The sequence below is a fragment of the Phyllostomus hastatus genome, unplaced genomic scaffold (genome assembly GCF_019186645.2).
Source record: "Phyllostomus hastatus isolate PE091 unplaced genomic scaffold, TTU_PhHast_1.1 phas_contig_402, whole genome shotgun sequence".
Taxonomy (NCBI): Eukaryota; Metazoa; Chordata; class Mammalia; order Chiroptera; family Phyllostomidae; genus Phyllostomus; species Phyllostomus hastatus.
Genome location: NW_025333873.1, coordinates 4,112,361 through 4,135,201, shown reverse-complemented (window position 1 = coordinate 4,135,201; position 22,841 = coordinate 4,112,361). Strand labels below are relative to the sequence as shown.

Genomic DNA, 22,841 nt, shown 5'->3' with positions numbered 1-22,841 from the left:
GTAAGCCAAAAGCACTATGAGATGTTACTTCGTACCCATTAGGATGATTTACTTCTCAAAAATGAATTTTGTCATACTGCTCAAGTCCCTGCTTTCGGTTCTTTTGGGGTACATACCTACAAGTGGAATTGCTAGACCATATGGTAATGCTGTTTTTATTTATTTATTTATTTATTTTTGAGAAACCACTATATTCTTTTCCACAGTGGCTGCGCTGTCATGCATTGCTATTAGCCCTGCACCAGGATTTCAGTATCTCCACATCATCTGCATCATTTGTTACTGTTTGTTGAGCAGCAGCATTCACAGTAGCCAAAATGTTGAAAAAACCCACGTTCAAGGGATTAATGTATATACAAAATGTACTATATATATATATAATAGACTATTATTCAGCCTTTAAAAGAAATGAAAGTCTGATATATGCTGCCACAGTATTTGAAAACAGTGTGCTAAGTGAAACAGGCTAGACACAAAAGGTCAAATACCGTATGAAATCACTTATATGAGGTATGTAGAAGAGACGAATGTATGAGATAGAATAATGGTTACCAGGGCCTGGGGCTTGGGTCATGAGGAGTTATTGCTTAAAGGTTACAGAGTTTCAGTTAATGGGAAATTATTGCTTATTGCTTACAGATTTCATTTTGGGAGACTGAAAAGGTTATGGAAATGGATAATGGTTATGGGTGCATGACAGTGTGAACATATTTAATGCCACTGAATTATATATACTTAATTGTTAGCCATGGCTGGTGTGGCTCAGTGGATTGAGTGCCGGCCTGGGAACGGCCTGGGAACAGCCTGGGAACTGTAGGGTCGCTGGCTTGATTCCCAGTCAGGGCACAGGCCTGGGTTGTGGGCCAGGTCCCTAGTTGGGGTGTGCCAGACGCAACCAATCAGTGTATCTCCTGCACTTCCATGTCTCTCTCTCCCTTTTTCTCCCTCTCTTCTCCTCTCTCTAAAAATAAATAAAATATTTTAAAAATTTGTTTAAATACATAGAAACACAAGTACCACTTAATGAGGTAGCTAATGCCATATTCATAGAAATGGAAAGTAGACTGGTGGAAGGTAAAATGGTAGTACCCCGAGGATGGGAGTGGAGGGTGGGAATAAAGGAATTTAATAAGTATAGAGTTACAGTTTTGTGAGAGGAAAAAGTTCTGGAGATCTGTTGCACAACAGTGTGAACATACTTAACACTACTGCACCATACACTTAAGATGGTTAAGATGGTAAGTTTAATGTTAAGTGTTTTCTTTTACCATAATTGAAAAAATGGTTTAAATAGTAAATGTTATGCTATATGTATTTTACTACAAAACAAAACAAAACCCAAACCAAACAAAAACTATTCAACACTTAACCCAGTTCTCTAAAAGAGCATTTTATTTTATTGCAGACAGCTAGCTACTCACTATTCCTTGTGATAGTTAGAGTTGATCAGTTGTCATTGAGTCAAGAGGATCCTTATGATATACTTAGGTTTTTAGTATCATTGGTCTGCACTTTCAGATATTGAAGAGAGATTTATCTTTTGTTACGTGTATTTACAAGACTCCTTGGAATGTTAGAATCATGGAATGTTAATGCAGGAAAGATCTCTATAATGAATTTAAGAGTCAGGAAACAGCCTAGTGAAGTTTCTGAAAGAGCATATGGCTAATGAGTGAAAAAGTTTTGAGTAGAATCCATATCCGATCCTGTTCATAACCATGTTTCCTATTTTAAGAATTTCAAAATTGTTTTATTTGAAAAAATTGATAGGGTGGGTCTCCTACTGATCAATTTCAATTTGAAAAGGGGATTTGCAGCCCTAACTGGCGAGGCTCAGTGTGTTGGGCGTTGTCCAAGGTTGTGTGGGTTGATTCCTGGTCAGGGCACTTGCCTGGGTTGCTTTGGGGCTACGTGAAAGGCAACCAATTGGATGTTTCTCTCACACATCATTGTTTCTCTCCTTCTGTTTGACCCTCCCTTTCCCTCTCTCTAAAAATAAATAAAATCTTAAAAAGAAAAAAGAAAAGTGGAGTTGCAGTATTTTTGTTGTTTTGTTTTGACAGGAGTGGGGAAGTAACAAGTCAGCAATCAACTATCAAGGGATTTATTCAGGTTACTTGTTCTTTGCAAATTTACAGCATAACATAGTAGTGTTAAGCTGATTAATGTTAGGGATAATTATTTTCTTTTCAAGAATTATAGTGTACAGTGGTGTACAAGGTACGGCAAAGGATACATACTAATATTTCTGTGGTTCATAAAAGGGAGAGACCAATAGGAGAAATAGTGTCAATGTGTTTTAACTTGTAAAACTACAAGGCTATCCAGTTTGCAGTGTGGCAGCTAGCATCTGTGACGAGTAGGGAAGCAGGGTCTTGTTGAGTTTTAATTTACAATAATTATTTAGCACAGATATATATTGCGTGGTAAGCTAAGGAGTTCTGCATGGGAAAACTGCTTGTGGAGATAGGTCATAAAAGGAAGAGTTTAAAGGAGCTACAGAGGGTGTCCAGGTTAATATTAATAAAACATTGTCTAAACCAATAAAACTGATAAAAGTTTTATAAAGATTGTGGATTTGTTTCCTTCAAATAGATAAATATTGGGAATTAATAAAGTAGTTTGAATGGTAAGGAAAGGAATTTGAGAAGATGATTAGAATAAAATTTTGGTGAAGAAAATTCAACTGAAGGGAAATCTGAAATGAGAAACTTTCTTTGATGACAGTGCCATATATTTTATGTTACAAGCAAAAGTGCTTGATACTTATCCTTTTTTCCCCAGAGATAAAAAATGATGTTTTTTGAGCAAAACGGCAACTGGTGACGGAACATTAAGTTTCCAGTCTGACCCAGAAACAGAGAATCCAAGGTTGTTAAATGTTAGAAAATGGAAATACCATTATTCTGGAGACTAAAAAAATACAATGTATCAAAATCTGAACAGAGGACAGTGTTGATTTGTTTCTTTCATAGCAATAGCAGTGCTTATACATACTTTTTTAATCAAAATTTTTATCTTTTAAAGTATATTTTATTGAATATGCTGTTAGAGTTTTCCCAGTTTTCCCCCTTTGGCCTACTCTGCCCGGTACCCCCATTCCCTCCAGCAATCTCCCTTTAGTTCATATCTGTGGGTCGTTCATATAAGTTCTTTGGCTTCTCCATTTCCTACACTATTATTAACCTCCCTGTCTATTTTGTACTTATACCAGTTATGCTTTTTTTTTTTTTAAGGTTTTATTTATTTATTTTTAGAGAGGAGAAGGGGGGAGAAAGAAAAGACAAGAGACATTAACGTATGGTTGCCTCTCGCATGCTTCCTACTGGGGTCCTGGCCTGGAACTCAGGCATGTGCCCTAAACTGGGAATGCTTCTTAATCCCTGTACCTTTTCCCCCAGTATCCCCCTCCCCACTGATAACCCTCCTAATAATCTCCATATATGTGATTCTGTTCCTTTTCTAGTTGTTTGCTTAGTTTTTATTTTTGTTTTTTTGTGACTCAGTTGTTGATAGTGGTGAGTTTATTATCATTTTAATATTCATAGTATTGATATTTTTCTTAAGTAATTCCCTTTAATATTGCATGTAACAAGGGCTCAGTGATAATGAACTCCTTTATCTGTACCTTGTCTGAAAAGGACTTTATCTGTCTTTTGATTCTAAATGATAGCTTTGCTGGATAGAGTAATCTTGGTTGTAGGTCCTTGCTTTTTATCACTTTAAATACTTCTTTCTAGTCCCTTCTTGCCTGCAAAGTTTCTTTGAAGAAATCAGCTGACAGTCTTATGGGAACTCCCATGTAGGTAACTGTCTCCTTTTCTCTTGCTTCATTTAAGATTCTCTCTTTATCTTTAACCTTTGACATTTTAATTATGATGTGTCTTCTTGTGGTCCTGTCTGTGTCCATCTTGTTTGGAATTCGCTGAGCTTCCTGGGCTTGTATGCCTATTTCCTTCACCAAATTAGGGAAGTTTTCTTTCATCATTCTTTCAAATAAGTTTTCAATCGCTTGCTGTTTCTCTTCTCCTTCCAGCACTGCTATGATTGGAATGTTGGTACTTTCAAAGTTGTCCTTGAGACTTCTTATCCTATCCTTGTTTTGGGGGGTTCTTTTTTCTTCTTGCTGTTCTGATTGAATGTTTTTTTCTTCCTTGTGTTCCGAATCATAGATTTGATTCTTGGTTTTGTCTACCTCACTGTTGATTCTCTGTAATTTTTTCTTTGCTTCACTTAGTGTAACCTTTATTTCTGCCTAGGTCTTTTTTATGTTATTGAAGTACGTAGTGAGTTCCTTGAGCATCCTGATAGCTAATGTTTTGAACTCTGCATCTGATAGATTGCTTATGTCCATTTTGTTTAGTTCCTTTTCTGGAGTTTTGTTCTGTTCTTTCATTTGGGCCATATTTCTTTGTTTCCTCACTTTGGCAGCCTCCCTGTGTTTGTGATTTAGGTATATCTGCTTTGACTCACTGTGTTCATAGTGCAGTCTATTGTAGAAAAGCTCACTGGTGCCCTGGCTGGTGTGGTTCAGTGGATTGAGTGCCCGCCTGCGAACCAAAGGGTCTCTGGTCCAATTCCCAGTTAGGGCACATGCCTGGGTTGCAGGCCAGGCCCCTTGTAGGGGGCATGAGAGAGGCAACCACATATTGATATTTTTCTCCCTTTCTTTCTCCCTCCCTCTTTGTCTCTAAAAATAAATGAATAAAATCTTTAAAAAAAAAAAAGGAGGGAGGGAGAAAAGCTCACTGGTAAATTGGATGGGGCTGAGCCTTTGGTAATTGCCATGGTAGGGCAACCCTTGTGAACCAAGTTGATGGAGTCTCTGATATGGTGTTGCCACTCTGGCTTTGTGTGAGGTAGGGCTCAGAAGGGGGACAGTACCACTGCCTGGCCTCTGGAGTTTTGTCCAGGAGGAAGCTGTCCCCTGGCACTCACCCTGATGCCAGACACTTCAGTTTCTCCCCATATGCCATGGTGCTCTTCAAGCTGGAGCCCAGAAGGAATGAGTCTGCATAAGTCTGAAGTCCTTTGTGGGCCCACGCCTGAGATTCCTGCAGTTTCTTCTGCTGCCCCAGCCCCTACTGGTTTTCACAGCCAGAAGTTGATGGGGATTTATCTTCCTGACAGTGGAACCGTGGCTGGGTGGTCTGTTTTGGGGCGGGGATCCCTGACTCCCCAAGGTATCCCTCCTGATTTTCCACTACATGTGGGTTGGGGCCCCCCTTCTGTATCTCTGCCCTCCTACTGGTCTGAATGAATGCGTCTTCTCTAATTCCTTGGTTGTTGGGCTTCCATACAGCTTGATTTTCTGATGATTCTGGGTGATAGTTGCTTTGTAGGTTAGTTGTAATATTTTGCTATGGTTGTGCAAGGAGGTGGACCATGTTTACCTACACCACCATTTTGACTGAAGGTCAAGTCGTATGTTTATTTTTATGAGAAGCCACCAGACTCTTGCCAGAGTAGCTGTACTGTTTTACATTCTTGCCAGCAGTGTGTGTGATCTAATTCTCTGCATCCTCTGCAGCATTTGGTGATGGTACTATTTTATATTTTAGCTATTCTGGTAAGTGTGTAGTGACAGTATCATTGTGGCTTTAATTTACATTTCCCTGATGGCCAGAGGTGTTAGGAAATCTTTTTATGTCTTTATTTGCAGTCTGTGTGTGTTCTGGTGAAATGTTTGAGTCAGTTGCCCATTTTTCTATTGGATTGTTTGGGGTTTTTTACTGCTGGGTTTGAGAGTTCTTTTACTCTTGAGTTTTGAGAATTCTTTATACATGTTAAATACTAATCTGTTTTTGGATGTGTGGCTTGCACAGTTTGTATCTTATCTTTTCTTCTTCACATGGGTTCTTACAGAGCAAAATTTAACATTTTTGATGGTCTAATTTATTTTTCTTTCTATGGATCATGCTTTTAGTGTCTTAGAATTCCCTCTGGTCCTAGATCCTAAAGATGTTTTGATGCTTATTCTAAACGTTTTATAGTTTTACATTTTACATGTGAGCCTATGGTCTCTTGTATATGGCAGGGTTTTTTTCTTTTTTCTTTTTTATCTCATATACTTAATGAGGTGGTGCAGATGTTCTGAAGGCTTCAGAAATTCTGTATGGCCATATAGGTGTGAAAGTTGACTTTAGTGGTTGGCTCTTTTATAATAATTTGTACTGCGTTTTGAAAGGTTTTTAAAATTAATTTTTATCAATGATATCTATACATTTGAAATAAAATATTGCTAGAAAATTAAGGTAATCGTCCTGGCTGGTGTGGCTCAGTGGACTGAGCACCTGCCTGCGAACTGAAGGGTTGCTGGTTTGATTCCCAGTTGGGGCACACACCTGGGTTGCGGGCAAGTCCCTGGTTGGGGGTGTACAGGAGCCGACTAGTTGATGTTTCTCTCCATCTCTTTCTACCTCCCTCCCCTCTCTCTAAAAATAAATAAATAAAATCTGTTTAAAAATGGTGATGACCAAAAAAAGCAATCTCCTGTCCTGTCCCCTCTCCATCTCCAGTCCTGCTCTTTAAAAGAGGCATCCTCCAGCTCTTCTGTTATATACCTCTGTATTTTCAAATGATATGCTTATACAGCCATTCTTGAGTCACTGATTTAATATTAGATGAAAATTTTAACCTGTAATTTCATCCCACTCTTTATCCCAATTTTTTTGTTAAATTGATATCCAGTGGTTACATTGATATGCATATGTAAATATGCCCTGTCAAGCCAAATAGTCTATTATAACTATATTTCCTTTTCTCTGAAATTAAAAATTCCTCCCCTGGCTGGGTGGCTCAGTTAGTTGAAGCATCATTCTTGCACAACAAAAGGTTGCAGGTTCGATTTCAGGTCAGGGCATGTACCTAGGTTGTGGGCTCGATCCCCAGTGGGGTGCAGATGGGATGCAACCAACAGTGTCCCCCTTCCCTCCCTCCCTTCCTTTCTCTAAAATCAATAAAAACATATCCTTGGGCAAGGATTAAATACGTTTTTTTAAATTCCCTTTATTTGATTAATTTCTTTTTACCCCTTGTCAGATTCTCCAATGACCTCTCAAAATGATTTTCTACACAGTCAAACCGTGAGAGAGATCTTTTTTTTTTTTTTTAACCCTCCCCCTGGACATATCTCCTAGACCTTTTCTCCTTCCTGCTTCAGTAATAGGTAGGTTATTAACTAGGTTATTAATAGATAGCTTGTTGCATAGCTACTGCCTTGGGAATTCCATTAGCCTCTGTCTTGTGTGTGATAACTGTTTTTAGTTTTACTGCCTTGGAGGATATCATCCTCTAGTAGCTTCTTTGCAAAAAGGGTGCATGGCAGAGGGAAATTTTCTTTTTTAAAGATTTTTAAAATTTATTTTTAGAGAGAGGGGAAGGGAGGGAGAAAAATGGACAGAGAAACATTGATGTGTGAGAGATACATGGTTGCCTCTTGCATGCAACCCAGGTATGTGCCCTGACTTGGAATCGAACCAAGGACCTTTCAGTTTGCAGGACAGGGCTCAGTCCAACTGAGCCACACCATCCAGGGGGCAGGTCTTTTACTTTTTGAAGTTATTTGCATCTCCCTGCCCTATAATTTTCTTTTTATTTTGTTTTTAATTGGGTGTTGTCCTTTCTGGGTTGTTTGTGTAATTTCCTGTTTTGCAGCTTCATTAATTCATTCTACTTTCTAGAAGTTTTCTTTGATTTTAAATTTTCTATTGAAGGTTTTATTTCAGCTGTCATATTTTAAAATTTCTAGTAGCTTTTCCTTGTTTTTCCTTTTTATTACATAAATGGTTTTTTAAAGCATCCTGCTCTTGTTTCATGAATATATTATACTTTCTTAAAGGATAGCCTGACATTTTCAATGGTGCTCTCTACCCATTTGTTTTTAACCTATGTTTTAGAGGCCTTTTTCGGATGATTGGTGATTTCATGGTGTGCAGTCATTAAAAAATAATAGCTTATTAAAAAGATGTTTGCAAGCTTTATGAGCATGGACAAGGCTTTTCAATCTCCTTTAAAGTGTATCTATTTCAAATTTTCTAGAGAATAAGCCTTTAGACTACTGCTAGTTCTTGGAATGTTGTTATATAAACTTTTAGTCAGGCCCTCACTTTCTGCCTGGTACCTGATACCTCCTATTGCTAAATGTTTCCAGGGTTCTGAGACATGAGTTGGCTTGTTCCTCATTGGTATCTTCCTTGGATTCTGAGCTGCTTTTGTCTTCATCTTTTGTTGTTAGTTACAATATCTATTCATTGAAATCAAGGTAGAACTTATTTCTATTTCTTGTATTACTGTTTTTGTGAAATGATTTGAAAAGAAGGGGTAAAAGAGGCCTTTTTCCATTATCTTAACTAGAATTTGAAGTAATTTTTGAGCCCAAATGATTTCGACTCTTTAATTCATCCAGTAATTCTGAATGAATATTTTGCAACTCTTTCATATTTATTCAGTCTATCCTAAAAATATTGATATTTTTGTTATTTAGAATAGTTAAATGAATGTAGTAAGGCATTGGAGTAGTTCCGCTGTTCAGAAAAGTGTCATTTAAGGGAAACAGGTTTAATTTAGACAAGTCATTAATTATTGGTTGACTTGGGGAAAAGGAGTATTTTTGCTTCTTGAACAAAGTGTAACTGTAGTATTAAGTTTCAGTTTTATATTCTCGATGTATGTTATTTTATAGGATACTGAACAGATGATTCAACAAATTGATAATCTGTCAGAGTATTGCAGTAGGTCGAACACTGGGCATTGACGAATAAGGCATCTCACACTTGACTTTTTGAATGGTTTGAAACTTTGTGAACACTTGTGCTTAACGAAAGGGGAGTATTGTTATTTTACCTCTTTATACACTCTTAGTCTTAAAAATCTAAGCCTTCCTTAGATTAAGTGTTAATGGATAAATGTGAATTTAAAAAATTTTTCAGTAGTGTCTTTTTGCATATTTTTGTGTGTGTGGATATATACTTAGCATAATAAAAATGGGTAAGAGTGCTGCGGAAGATGAAAGGTAAATATAATGTCAAAGTAATTGTTCAAATGTAAGCTCTTTGCCTGAGTGAATAATAGTTCTAAAAACTTTTTCTTTGGAAAAATTTCAAATATACAGAAAAGATACTTATTATAATGAGTCCTTTCATATCCTTTCTCTAGATTTATCAATTGTCAGTATGTTGCTATTTGCTTTTATGTCTCTTAAGGAAGTTTATTTTGGCCCTGGTTGGGGTTGCTCAGTGGAATGAGTGCTCACCTGGGAACCGAAAGGTCACAGGTTCAATTCTCAGTCAGGGCACATGCCTGGGTTGCAGGCCAGGTCCCCACTTGGGGGCATATGAAAGGCTGCCCCGATGGATATATCTCATACATTGCTGTTTCTCTCCTTCTTATTCTCCTTCCCTTCCCCCTCTCTAAAAGTAAACAAAATCTTAAAAAAAAAAAAAGTCTTGCATATGATGTAGTGCCTGATTCAAAATAAATGAAAGATCTTTATTTTAAGCGGAACATGGTTATTAAAAAGAATAATATAGGAAATTAAGCTGTAAGCCTTTGCATTGCTGTTCAGTAAAAAACTTTTTGAGGTTTTACACAATGTGTCACAACCATAGTCTTGAGTACCTGGGATGCAGTAGTGAGTAGTTACTTTTAAGACACCTTATTTTTCTGTTTTGCTCTATTTTACATAGTCATAATTGCTATACTTCAAGAAATGTCGAATTTTAAAAAGCCAGCTAGTAACATTACGGTTATCTAGAGAGTAGTCTTCCATCAATCTCGAAGTACATTCAGACCAAAACAAATCATATATTCACAAGTCCCCTAAATTAAAGTGTTTTCTTAGTGCCTTACTGACTTCAGTATTTAATTCATTAAGTCCAAAGCATGTGAGAAGCAGCAGACTTTGCTGTTATCCAAGTAATATGGCCAGCCAATGGAAATTAGACCAGATAGACATTTAGGGAGGAGACCTGAAAACCAAACTGAAGATTAAAGATTGTATTAATTATTACACCATACAGTTACAGATTTGTGAGTTGATGATTATGTGATCAATGAGAAGAAATTCTTTTTTTCTTCAGTAGTCTCTGTCAGGGTAGAAAGTTTGATATATTTTGGACACATATCAGTTTTTAAAAGACTAAGTTTTAGTGCCATAAGTATAATTAGACTTTAATGGAATGGTTTGCCCACAAGATGCTGAATAAGCAACTTATTTTAAAGTAGCAAAACTGACTTCTTAATGTTAATATTTTAAAAAGTTGAGATACACCAATGGAAAAGTGAAGCCTGAGGTGAATATACAAACAAAATATGAGCCTGGGTAAAGTAAACTTAACACTTACTCACCAGTTCTGAAGTATTAATATTGTTGTGGGGATTACCATTTGAAATGTGAGTGACCAGTTTGGGGGATAAACATAAGGATTTTTCTATATTGAATAATACCTTGAAAGAAATAATCTATTTATTTTAATTGGATTCAAATGGGTCTGCACCAGTGCGTAAATGTCAGAGCCATAAATAGCACTTTAGTGAAACTGGCTTATGCCTAACCTTAAAGATGGACTTCCAGGAGGTCAGCCTTTCTCTTAACTTAATATGCCTCTCTTAAGAATAGCGGTCTTTTTAGGTTATAAGTCAGCAGGGTTTTGAGTTTGCATTTCTCTGTATAATAAAGAATATTAATTAAAATGTTCAATAGCAGTATCTTATATAACATAGGTAATTATAAATTAAGCAACATATGGACTGTTTACTTTGTTGGGGCAATTTGTGACTCATGGTTAATATGTGCATAAGGGAATAAAAATAATTTCAGCATTAACCTGATAAACTCCATTGTAACTGATTTTTAACTATTCATAATGTGACTTTACCTCTTTAGTTTTTCTTCAGTTTCTCTTCTGAAGGATTTTCCTTATTCAGATATTTTCGTGTGTAAGTGCCACAGATTACAGGATTTTTTTTTTTTAAACACAGCATTTTATTTTAAACTTAGCTCTCAGCACATGTTTTCTGGAGCTGATTTCAACCTTTTTCTAGGTTATGCGTTTTAGGAGGGACTGTTTAGGACATTGGTGATGAGGGAGTGTGTGTGTGTGTGTGTGTGTGTGTGTATCTCTGCTCTAGGTTGTAGTCTCCCTACTTAATGGTGATCATCTCCAACTCCAGCAGTGATTTGGGTAAAATGTCCATCCTTGGCATTCTGTCTATCCTTGGAATACTTTAACCGCATAAAAATGTTACTGCCAAGTGGACTGTTTCTTCAAACATTTTGCCTTTTTTCCAATTTTCTATTGGATTTTAGTGAATTTACTGAGTTTAAAATTGTTCAGTTCAATGGTTTTGTTTTGTTTTTTTTTTTTTTTTGGAACTGTGTTCTTAAATGCAGTTTGTTTTATCATGTGCTCTTAGGTGAATATATTTGTTGGCTGATGGAAAGAAAGAATTGGACATTTTAAACATTAATTTTAAGGAAAGCATTATAGCTAATTTAATTTTAAAAGTAAATCAGAATTTTTGTTAATTTGTTCTTGACTCTTTAAAACACTTCTTCCTGAAAGCAATGGTGTTCTGAACTTGCTTGGTATTGCATGGTTTATGTATGTATGTATGTATATGTATATATATATGTATATTTTTTGTAGATTTTGAAATGTACCACAGAATAGTTTTCAGCTTTTCTTGTCTTCCTTGCTGTTTGTCCATTATGTTTTCTCATTGAGCCATGGTCTGGTTCAATGAATGGTTGGCTTTTAGGCAGTATTTGGCCTTCCTCAACCATTATAAAAGTTGGATAATGTGTGGTTGGTGGGTTGGTTTTCTTTAAAGATGATAAAAAATGATCTGTATTTTGAAATGTGCATTGCTTGTGAAGGATTAGTTCCAAAGCGCGGATTTCTTAACAGCAGTGCTAGGCTAGCATGGCCAGGAAACTTGCTGGAAATGCAGGTTCTCGTGTCCCACTCTTAGCTGTTGAATCAGAAACTCCTTGGGTAGGGCTCAGCCACCTGTGTTTTTGACAGAGCTCTCCAGGTGATTTTGGTACAAGTTCGAGTTTGAGAAACAAGGCTGTACTATTAAATAAATACATCATAGAAATAGTTATATTTTACTTTTTTTCTTACCCCATAATGTATCTTGGAGACCATCCCTATGAATGTTAAATAGTTTATTCACTTTTTTAACTGTTGTGTAGTGTTCCACTAGATGTATCAGAATTTAGTCAACCAGGCCCCTGTTTATGACATTTTGGCTCTGAAGCGTTGTGTTTAGAAACTATGTGGTGCCAACTGTGAAGGGCCTTATGTGACCTGGCAACAAGCTTGTGCTTCGTCCTATGTATCAAGTGGTGAATGGAAGGATTGGATCTGTGCCCCTGGCTGGGTGGGTTGGTGCCATGGAGAGCAGACCTCGTAGGCGTGATAATAAGTTTCTGAGTTGGAGTATATGGCTGTCAGATATCTAGGTTAGTATGTCCGGTAGGCACTTGTGTTCCTCTGGAAGGTAAGAAGTGGAATGCAGCCTGGGGAAATAAAATCAATCAGTCATGGTGACTTCAATGAGTATGGAGTAAAAAGAGAAAACCTCCAAAAACTGTAAGGAATACCAATACCATTTAAGTGTAGACAGGATAGGAATCCAGCAAGCAAATTAAGAAGTAATGGCCAGAGTGGTAAGGGGGGAATGGTGTAGTGAAAAGAACATAAATTAATTAATATCTATGTTGCCACTGTTTGACTTCAGGAAAGTTTTAAAATCTCTTTGAACTTCTTTTAGGGGGCAATATGCTTGCCTCAATTAATTGTAATAAATGGAATGTGTGGCAGTTAGTGCAGGTCTTGGACCATAATAGGCATTTATTCAGATATTTGTTAAGACCCAAAACCTTGGAGTTATCCTTAATGCCTCTATCACATCCCTCATGAGCAGATTCTTTTGACTCAGCATTCTGAATCTCCCCACTTCTTGCTATATATCTACTGCAGTATCCTTGTCCATGATATCATCATGTTGCCTGGGCTATTGTAGAAACCTAAGTGGTCCCCCTGCATCCTTTCTTAAGTCCTTTACAGTCCATTCTTGACAAGACTCCTACAATAAGTCAATTAACATTTAATTGATATATTATGAGTGATATATCAAATGCTTTAAGTTCCCAAATATTTGAAAAAACAAAAGAGTCATTTAATTTTTTTAATGTACTCCAAATCATAGACTGTCCAACACAGCTCTGTGTATATGTAATATAGTTTCTTACACACAGTGGGTGCTTTATAAAAGTTAGTTGATGTTGCAGCTTGAAGCCCTAATTGCTGAATCTTTGCTTTACCAGTTTGGAAATCTGTACTTCCTAGTCATTAACAGTGCACTACTTATTTAGGATCCCTAACAAACTTGAAATGGGGAAGCAGTATATTTGTTTGATTAGTATATTCATTTTATTTATACATATATATAAATGAGATGAATATATAAATTAAAATATTCATTTTATTCATATACATATATGAATGAGAGTGCCTACTGTGCTAGATCTTGGGAGTACGGCACTAAACTGAATGAAGTTCTTCCCTTATAGAATTTATCTCCTAGTGGGGGAGACAGACATGTCAAACACAAGCATAGACAACATACTAGAGTATAACTCACTTCTAACATTTCATAGCATGGATAAAGTACACAGTATGTTATTCAAATAATGTGAGGGATTTTTTTTTTTAATCAGGATGCAAAATTTGAGAAACCATATGGCAAATACTCCAAGAGTTTATTGTGGTAAAGACCATACTTTAAGATGATCATTATTACTAAAAAATAAATTAAAAATAGAGCTACTATATGATGCAGCAATACCACTTCTGGTATATATCGCAGAGAATTGAAAGCAGGGTCTCAAACAATATATTTGCACACCGTGTTCATAGTAGCACAGTAATTACAACAGCCAGAGGTGGAAGGAAGCCAAATGTCCATTAGTGGTTATCAGGATCTGGGGGAATGAGGCAAAGGAGGGTTGTTGTTCACTACATACAGAATTTTAGTTCTGCAAAATGAGAAAGTTCTGGAGGGCTGTTGAACAGTGTGGACATACTTTACTGAACATACTACATTACTGAACTGTACGCTTAAAAATGGTTAAGATTGTAAATTTTGTGGGTTTTTTTTTAACCACACACAAAGATTATCATAACTGGGTTGCAATTGTATAACATACATAGTTCAGACCATAACAACACGGTCATGTCCTAAGCCCTCTTAACAGTTAGAATGGCCCTGGCTGGTGTGGCTCAGTTGGTTGGGCGTTGTCCCACAAATAGAAAGATCACCAGTTTGATTCCTGGTCAAGGCACATGCCTAGGTTGCGGATTCAGTCCCCAGTCTGGGTGTGTACGAGAGGCATCCGATCCATGCTTCTCACATCAGTGTTTCTCTCCCTTCCCCCTCTCTAAAAAATAAATAGATAAAATAGACGAATGCTTTAAAAAACTAGAATAGGAGGTAAAAACAGATAACTTAGTGCCAATATTTTCCAAAATCTTCCTTTAATACAGAAGCTTTTTTTTTTTTTAATTTAGAGTTTGAAGTACATGTGAATACTGTGAATTCTCTCATATGGAGGGAGAAAGAGAAGGAAATAACTGATTGAGGACCTGCTGTGTGCCTGGCACTGTGTGAAGTGCTTTTATATATTATTTCAGTTTATTCTCACAGTAATCCTCTGAGGAAAATTGTATATCCTCATTTTGCTAATAAGAAAGTTAAGGGTCATGAACATTCGGTGACTGAACCAAGAAGGTGCACAGCTAGTGGTGGTGAAATCAGAATTGGTGATCCACACCTGTTGGACTCCAAAGCCTGTGTTCTTTCCAGTACTTTATACTAGAGAGGCTGGACATGCAGACTTCTTAAAAAGGGAAAAACTAAAACAATAGTGCTGGTCAAACCTAAAATATTAGTACAAGGGCAATTGGGCTGCCATATTGTGGCTTAAAAAACTTTATTGAAAAATATCTTAACACCTGAGTGATTTCTTTGGGTACACATAGTGTTGAGGATGGTTATAAACAGACTTGTTTATGTACAAAGAACTTGATTTGATATTCATATTTTTAGGTTGAAAAAGCTGATATTTAGCTGAGATTTTTTTCATTTATCACTTCTTTTAATGTTAATGAGTAGCCATTTCTTTCACATCAAACACCATACCCCTTTAAATGGAACGCACTGAAACCACAAAATCTCTAATCACCAACAGTTTACGATTCTAGGAGCTTTCAGAAAAGGTATGGAGTTGGGGGTTCTGTATGTGACATTTTCTTTGGTTTGGAATATTTTTACCCTGTGGTAAATGACTATAGTAAGAGCATGACTATGCTCTTATTCCTGTGTCAGGAAAGTAATTTCTAATACTGGGTGAATCTGTTTTTATTTGAATTATATTTATTTAAAACTTAATTTTAGCCTTGGCTGGTGTAGCTCAGTGGATTGAGTGCGGGCTGCGAACCAAAGTGTGTTGCAGGTTCGATTCCCAGTCAGAGTACATGCCTGGGTTGCAGGCCATGATCCCCCAGCAACTGCACATTGATGTTTCTTTCTATCTATCTATCTATCTATCTATCTATCTATCTATCTCCCTCCCTCCCTCCCTCCCTTCCCTCTCTAAAAAATAAATTTAAAAACACTTAATTTTAAAAAGTAATGACTATTAGTTTAAAAAATATAGCATCAGATTGTATAAAATAGAAAGGATAAGTCCTTTCCATCTTGGACTATGATATCCCTCCTTTGCTCCAAATCCTCAATATAATTTTGGTGACAATACTTTTTTTTAAAGATTTTATTTTTATTTTTAGAGAGGGTGAAGGGAAGGAGAAAGAGAGGAAGAGATACATCAGTGTGTGGTTGCCTCTTGTGCGCACCTGTCCCACAACCTAGGCATGTGCCCTGACTGGGAATCGAGCCAGCGACCCTTTTGTTTACAGGTCAGCGCTCAATCCACTGAGCCATACCAGCCAGGCCCAGTACTTCTTTTAAATACATTTGTATATTAGGAAGTAACAGCCCCTCGCCTCCCAAATGAAACCCCCCAGACTGGCTTAAACAACAACAGAAAGTTTGAAGATGTGCCAGCTTTTTACATTTAGCTAATTAAGTGGCTTAGCAACCTCACCAAGAACTCAGATTATCTTTCCGTCCTGTGTCTTAGTCAATTTTTTGTGCTCAGGCTAGTCTTCCTCATGGTGTGGAGATAGTTGCAGCAGTTTCTTTTCCCCTTCCAGCATCTTGTTTTGAAAAACTTTCAAACCTACTGAAAATTTGGAAGAAGAGTGCAACTGTTCTTACCCTTATATACCCTTCATGTAGATTTTCTAATTTAACATTTTGTTGCATTTGTGTACACTCTTTGTGTTTGTAGTCCTCATGTTTGCTAGATCATCTGAAGATTTTTAAGTAAGCTGCAGATATCAATCACAGTGGTGGGTTCCTAAATACTCTAGTATGTATCTCCTCAACAAGAATCAAAACAGGAATGGTCTCTTATATAACTACAAATCATAATTTTACTCAGGGAATTTAATAGTAGTCAATAATATTGTATGCTTTATAATTTTTATTTAAACTTAACTTTTGCCTTTTTGGGGGGGTGGTTGGCAGTGGAGGTATCCAGAGTCCAGTTCAGAATTATGCATTGAATTTAGTTGTCCTGTCTTTTACTTTCCTTAATCTAGAACAAATCATATCATGACATCGACATTTTTGAATGAGTCTAAATATTTTGTTAATAAAATCCCCTATATTTGGGGTTCAAATTAAGCTTTTTGGCAAAATACTACCTTGGGGATATCTTCCTCAGTGCCTCACATCAGAAAGTGCATAATGGTACTTTGTCCTGTGTTATATTATCTCCAGTGTTATATTGGAGATAATAACTTTGAGCCCTTGGGTAAGATACAGTTGGCCACATTTCTCCATTGAAAGTACTTTCCCCCTTTGTAATTATAATAAGTAATAGGGTGATTCTTTGAGACTGTGTTTCTGTCTTATTCTGCAATAACATTTTGCCTGGTGGTTTGATCCATGAATGAATCAGTTATTATTACATTTCATGTTGCAAAAAAAACTGTTTATCTTTCAGTCCTTTTTTTTTAAGATCATAAAAACTCTGACCAGAAGCCCTTTGTTCAGAGTACTTGTTTACATTTCAGTAGCCACAATTGTGTTAATGTGGACATGTTTAAACACGTGTTTTCTTGACTTTTTACTTACACAGCATAATAGCCTTCCTTGATCTACTCTCTCCAGTCTTTTTATATTTTAAACCAATTTCAAAGACTTTTAATGAAGATAATAATTTCATAATTTAAAAAGTTAAACAGTACTAGTACATGACTTACAGTGGAGTACCCTGTACCACTCTTTCTGAGTTCTTCTGTCCTGTGCAACTCTTTCAACTCTTAGCTAATTCTCCTGGTATTTACCATTCTATTTCTAAATAATATGATTATACTACTACTTATTTATCAATTTTAGATGTTATATGTTGATCTCCTGTTGTGGAATATAAGACTTTGAGCCCAAGATACATTGACTTCACAGTCCCTGCTGCTACTCTGTCTTGTACAAGGTGAATATTCTGGAGATGTAAGTCTTTTGTTTTATTTACTGTGTATGTTTCTTTAGTCCTGATATTCCTCAGTAGGCTCTGTAATATGCTTTTCTTTTTTAGTGTTCTAATTATGATTTCTTGATTTATTTTTTAAGGGCAGTTAAAACAACTAACAGGAAGTCACTCATGTGCACCCATATGTACAAACACAGATGACTCCTTTGCCTGAGTAATGGAACAGCTATTTACTTTTTCTTCTGGCATATTTTGTACTTAATTATCTGCATAAATAATTTTATGTATTGGCATATATATAAGTACTTTTATTATTTTCACTTTTATGTATACCTTTCTGTATCTGCATGGTAGTTGTATTAATTTTTTGTCAAAAATAATGTTTTAATGCACTTATTATAAGCATAATACTTACTACCTATTACTTATTACCTACTACTAGTTAATATTCAATACCCACTTTCCATTTTGACATTTGTTGGTATTCAGTTTTTGAGTGAATACTAAGAATCTGAAGTAAATTAGTTCATTTTACTACCTCAGGAATATTTTTTCAATTTTTTCAGAAATAAATCATTATCCTTGAATTGTAAGATTCCAAGGATATTGATATGGGTACTATAGTACATAACTTTGGAGCATATGACTCTTGCTGGGCATGTAATGCTTTTGCAGTCCTTGTAAGCTGTATTTTAGGGCTGATAAATTGGAGATTGCAGACACTTTCATTTGGTACTTCCTGTTTGCAAACTTTTCTCTCTTTTTTTTTAGTATATTTTATTGATTATACTATTACAGTATTTTTTTCCTCCCCTTTGTTTTCCTCTGCCCAGTACCCCCATTCCCTCCAGCACTCCCCTTCCTTAGTTCATGTCCATTGGTGGTACGTGTAAGTTCTTTGACTTTTCCATTTCCTATACTGTTCTTAACCTCTCCCAGTTTATTTTGTACCTACCATTTATGCTTCTTATTCCCTATACTTTTTCCCTCATTCTCCCCCTTCCTCCTGTCTGCTGGTAACATTTGATCTCCATGTGATCTCCATTTCTGTTCCTGTTCTAGTTGTTTGCTTAGCTTTTGTTTCTGTTTTTTAGATTCGGTTGTTGGTAGTTTTAAGTTTGTTGTCATTTTACCGTTCATATTCTGATCTTCTTTTTCTTAGATAAGTCCTTTTAACATTTCATATAATAAGGGCTTGGTGATGATGAACTCCTTTAACTTGACCTCGTCTGGGAAGCATTTATCTGTCCTTCCATTCTTTTATTTTCAGTAACAACAATTTACCAAAGACTTAAAAACCCAAAGATGCTTTGAGCATTTCATTTCATTTCATTTCATTGAATTCTTTAATTAATACTTCCAGCTGATTTTAAAAATGCAAACAAAGTTTAGAAGATTCATTTATAAAAATTACCATTGTAGGACACTTAGGTAGATTTACGAAGTAGTTCTTTTCTTTTCCTCTCCTTTCCTCTCCTCCTCTTCTCCTCTTCTCCATTCTTAGACAGGGGAAGAGAGGAAGAGAAACATCATTGTGTGGTTGCCTCTTTCATGCCCCTACTGGGGACTTGGCCTGCAACCCAGGCATGTGCCCAAGACTGGGCGTGGAACCAGCGACCCTTTGGTTTTCAGGCTGGCACTCAATCCACTGAGCCCCACCAGCTGGGGCCAAAGTAATTTTTTATAGGCTCAAATGTTTCCAAAATGATTGATGACACATGTTAATAGAGAAATCACAAGCTGCCTTTCATGTGTCTGTGTGTGTGATCATCATCAAGTTGATCACAAATTTTATAGTTAAGTCACTATGAATTTCTAAATTTTAACATTAACTTATTTTTCTGTTGCTAAAATATTGTAGCCTTTTCATATGCAGCTGTGAATGTGTGTTCCACAGCTATTCCAAGTATATTTTTTTGTTTTATAGGGTTTGGTGTTTCTCTTTAGTTTAATGTGATCATTGTTTTTACCATGACACTGGACACCACTAGAATTTATTTTCTCATTATCACTGAAAGAAAAAATGTATTTTTAGTGTTACGTATTTTTTTTTAAGATTTTATTTATTTATTTTTAGAGAGGGAAGGGAGGGAGAGAGAGAGAGTGAGAGAGAAACATCAATGTGCGGTTGCTGGGGGTCATGGCCTGCAACCCAGGCATGTGCCCTGACTGGGAATCAAACCTGCAACACTACGTATTTTTTAATTGAATTCACAATTCAATTAAAATCAGTTCAATTCAAGTATTAATAGTAATATCAGATTCTTTGCCGTAAACAGAATAAACTTTCAGAAGCATTATGTTGATTCCCATGAATTGGATGAAAGAGTCCATCCCATCAGTGGGATGATGGTTTTTCTATTTGAAACATGATACTGATACACTTGTATCTATGATCTCTTTGTATTCTTCTATTAATGAATCTGACAGATTAATACTTATTTTTTCCTTTTTTTTAAGTTGATAAGAAACCGTGGAATTGAAATCATGAAAAAAATATTTTATGATACTCATCTGATTAAATTAATTTATCACAGAATGTTTTTAAAGGCATCTTTTGCAGCTGTATGTGTTGTTTTCATGTTCAGACACACAGTCTTACAGTAACTGCTGCCTTTGAATTAAATGCTGATGTTTCTGCAGATTTGTTTCTTCATGTCAGTGTTTTCTCTTGAAACAAACTTTCTGAGTAAATTGTCTAAAGAGCTTTTTGCAAAATATATACATTAGTTATAGATATACATGCTAAAATAAATGATAAAATGTTGCAAATGCATTTATACTCTCTGTATATTCTTTTTTTTTTTTTTTTTTTTAAAGATTTCCTTTATTTCTTGCCCTGGCTGGTGTAGCTCAGTGGATTGAGCGCGGGCTGCGAACCAGGCACCGCAGGTTCGATTCCCAGTCAGGGCACATGCCTGAGTTTCAGGCCATGACCCCCAGCAAATAAATAAATAGAATCTTAAAAAAAATTGTATTGGTCAAGTGACTTGCACAAAAAAAAGATTTCATTTATTTCTAGAGAGAGGGAAGAGAGGGGGAAAGAAAGGGAGGCAAACATCGATCAGTAGCCTCTCATGTGTGCCCTAACTGGGAACTGACCCACAACCCAGGCATGTGTCCTGATCAGGAATCAAACTGGTGACCTTTTGCTTTGCGGGATGACATCCAACCAATTTAGTCACACAAGTCAGGGCTCTCTGTATATTCTGAAAGGACTGCTTATGCACATTTTATCTGTACATGCTCCTATAATTTCCCATGTTTCCTCTTTATCTCACTTACTGGGAAGTAACCTGATGACTTCTTGGATCTTGTTGAGGCAGCAGCTTTAAATATTCTCCCTAGCATCTGTTAAGACCAGAAGGAGATGGCTGCCTTTTATTATATTTGATAGTCAGCTAGATGTGCTAGAAGGGCAAATGTCAGTTATTTTGCATTTGTAGAGGATTGGGAAATAGAGACAGGTTATCACTGGCCATCTTTTTAGATTGAATCATATGTTAAAAAGTGGTAACTGTTGACACCACACATTTATCTCACAACAGCGTAAGACCTTGGCAAGACTGTGTAGTACCAACCAAAGGTCTACCGAGCCCTCTCCACTTATTTTAAAGTAACTGTGTTAAAAGTCTAATCTGAGTCAGAGACAGTAAATGTGAACAGGGTGTTGGAAAACATGATAAATGAAGATTCTTCTGGTTAGACGGACTTAGTGACCACCATACTTGCAGCAGTTTGGTGGGGTGATAAATGCTCATCAAATAAAGAAAAACACCAAACCAGAATAATTGTCTAGTTAGATAATTGTTGTGAATAGAAAATACATGGTGGAATCAGAATAAACAGCGGTTCTTACTCTTTTCCTATTTCAGGGCCTGGGGAAGTAGCACAGGAAATGCTGTCCTAAGGCATTGACATTTATGTTGATATCTGAGATGTTAGAAGTTAGGTAGGAGAAAAGAGAGAGGAAGAACATTCCAGACAGAGGAAATAGTCACAAAAAGGTCTTTGGCGAGAGTAAAGAAGATTATCGAGTTCAAAGACCTGAAAGAAAGTCTGTGCTGCAGATATGAGTCAAGTAGGGAGAACAGAGGCAGAGGTGTTGAAGAGCAGGTGTTGGCCAGATCACGCAGAGCCTGATGGTCTTCGTTAAGGGTTTGAATTCTATTGAAAGTTTGAGCAGGGATATGACATGTTTAAATTCTTAAAAGATGGCTGGCCCAGATAAGGTGCAGAATGGATTGTAGTTGGAATTTCTAGTTAAAGACTCACAGAAGATATATTTAACTCTTATATGTACATTGAGTGGTTTAATGTTTAAGGAGCATGAGAGACTGTGTGTAAAAGGACCTATCAGTGACTCTGAGCCTTTAATTTTTTCTGGAGATGATCTTTTAGTGACAAGTGTATGTAAACTGAACATGTTAAAGAAATGTGTGTTTAATTTAAAAGTGTTTAATCTCTTAACTCTTGTTAACATATGGGCTGAATCTTGCTGAGTCATTTTTCTCAGACTAGGTGGGCAAGGTTTAATTAAAGCCAGCTAAGCAAACTTAATGACACCTCATACCTCTTCTGTAGAAGTCAGGAAAGAAAGTTGTTTTATATATGTATTTTATTTATGTTTTTTAATTAAAGTGGTTTTTTTGCAGAGCAATTAGTGTATTAGTTCATGTAGGTTCCTTCTTGAGAGAGAATATCTATGACTACCGATGCACCTCCTTGCATTAAAAATTTGTTTTCTTGATTGATTCTAGAGAGAAGGCAAGAAGGGGAGGGAAACATCAAAGTGAGAGAGAGACACTGATTGCTTGCCTCCTGCACATGTCCCAACTGGGGACCACACCCACAACCCAGGCATGTGCCCTGATAGGGAATTGAACTGGAAACCTTTCAGTTTGCAGGATGACGCCCAACCACCTGAACCAGGGGTGCCTGTCCTTCCACTTTAACGGAAGTTTTTGAAATTAAGAATTTCTGATTTGCCCTGTGCCTCACTATAATCTCATACATTAAAAACATTTTCATCTGGTAATACAATCTCGTTACGTATTATAGCCTCTTTTCCTTCTAAACAGCATTGAGGTAGGGATTTTTATGCCCAAAATTTGACTTTTTTTCCTCATAAAAAAGTTCACTTTAACAGAGGTGGTCTTAATTTATACAGCAGAACCATGGTTGAAGCTAATGGGCCTGCCACCAGTAGAAGGCC

General features: G+C 36.5%; 1 protein-coding gene across 1 annotated transcript in view; it reads left to right on the top strand.

The window, feature by feature from the left end:
- RAB10 (RAB10, member RAS oncogene family) overlaps window positions 1-22,841 on the top strand; it is a 65,862-nt gene that overhangs the window by 5,035 nt on the left and 37,986 nt on the right. The gene's annotated exons all lie outside the window — the stretch shown is intronic.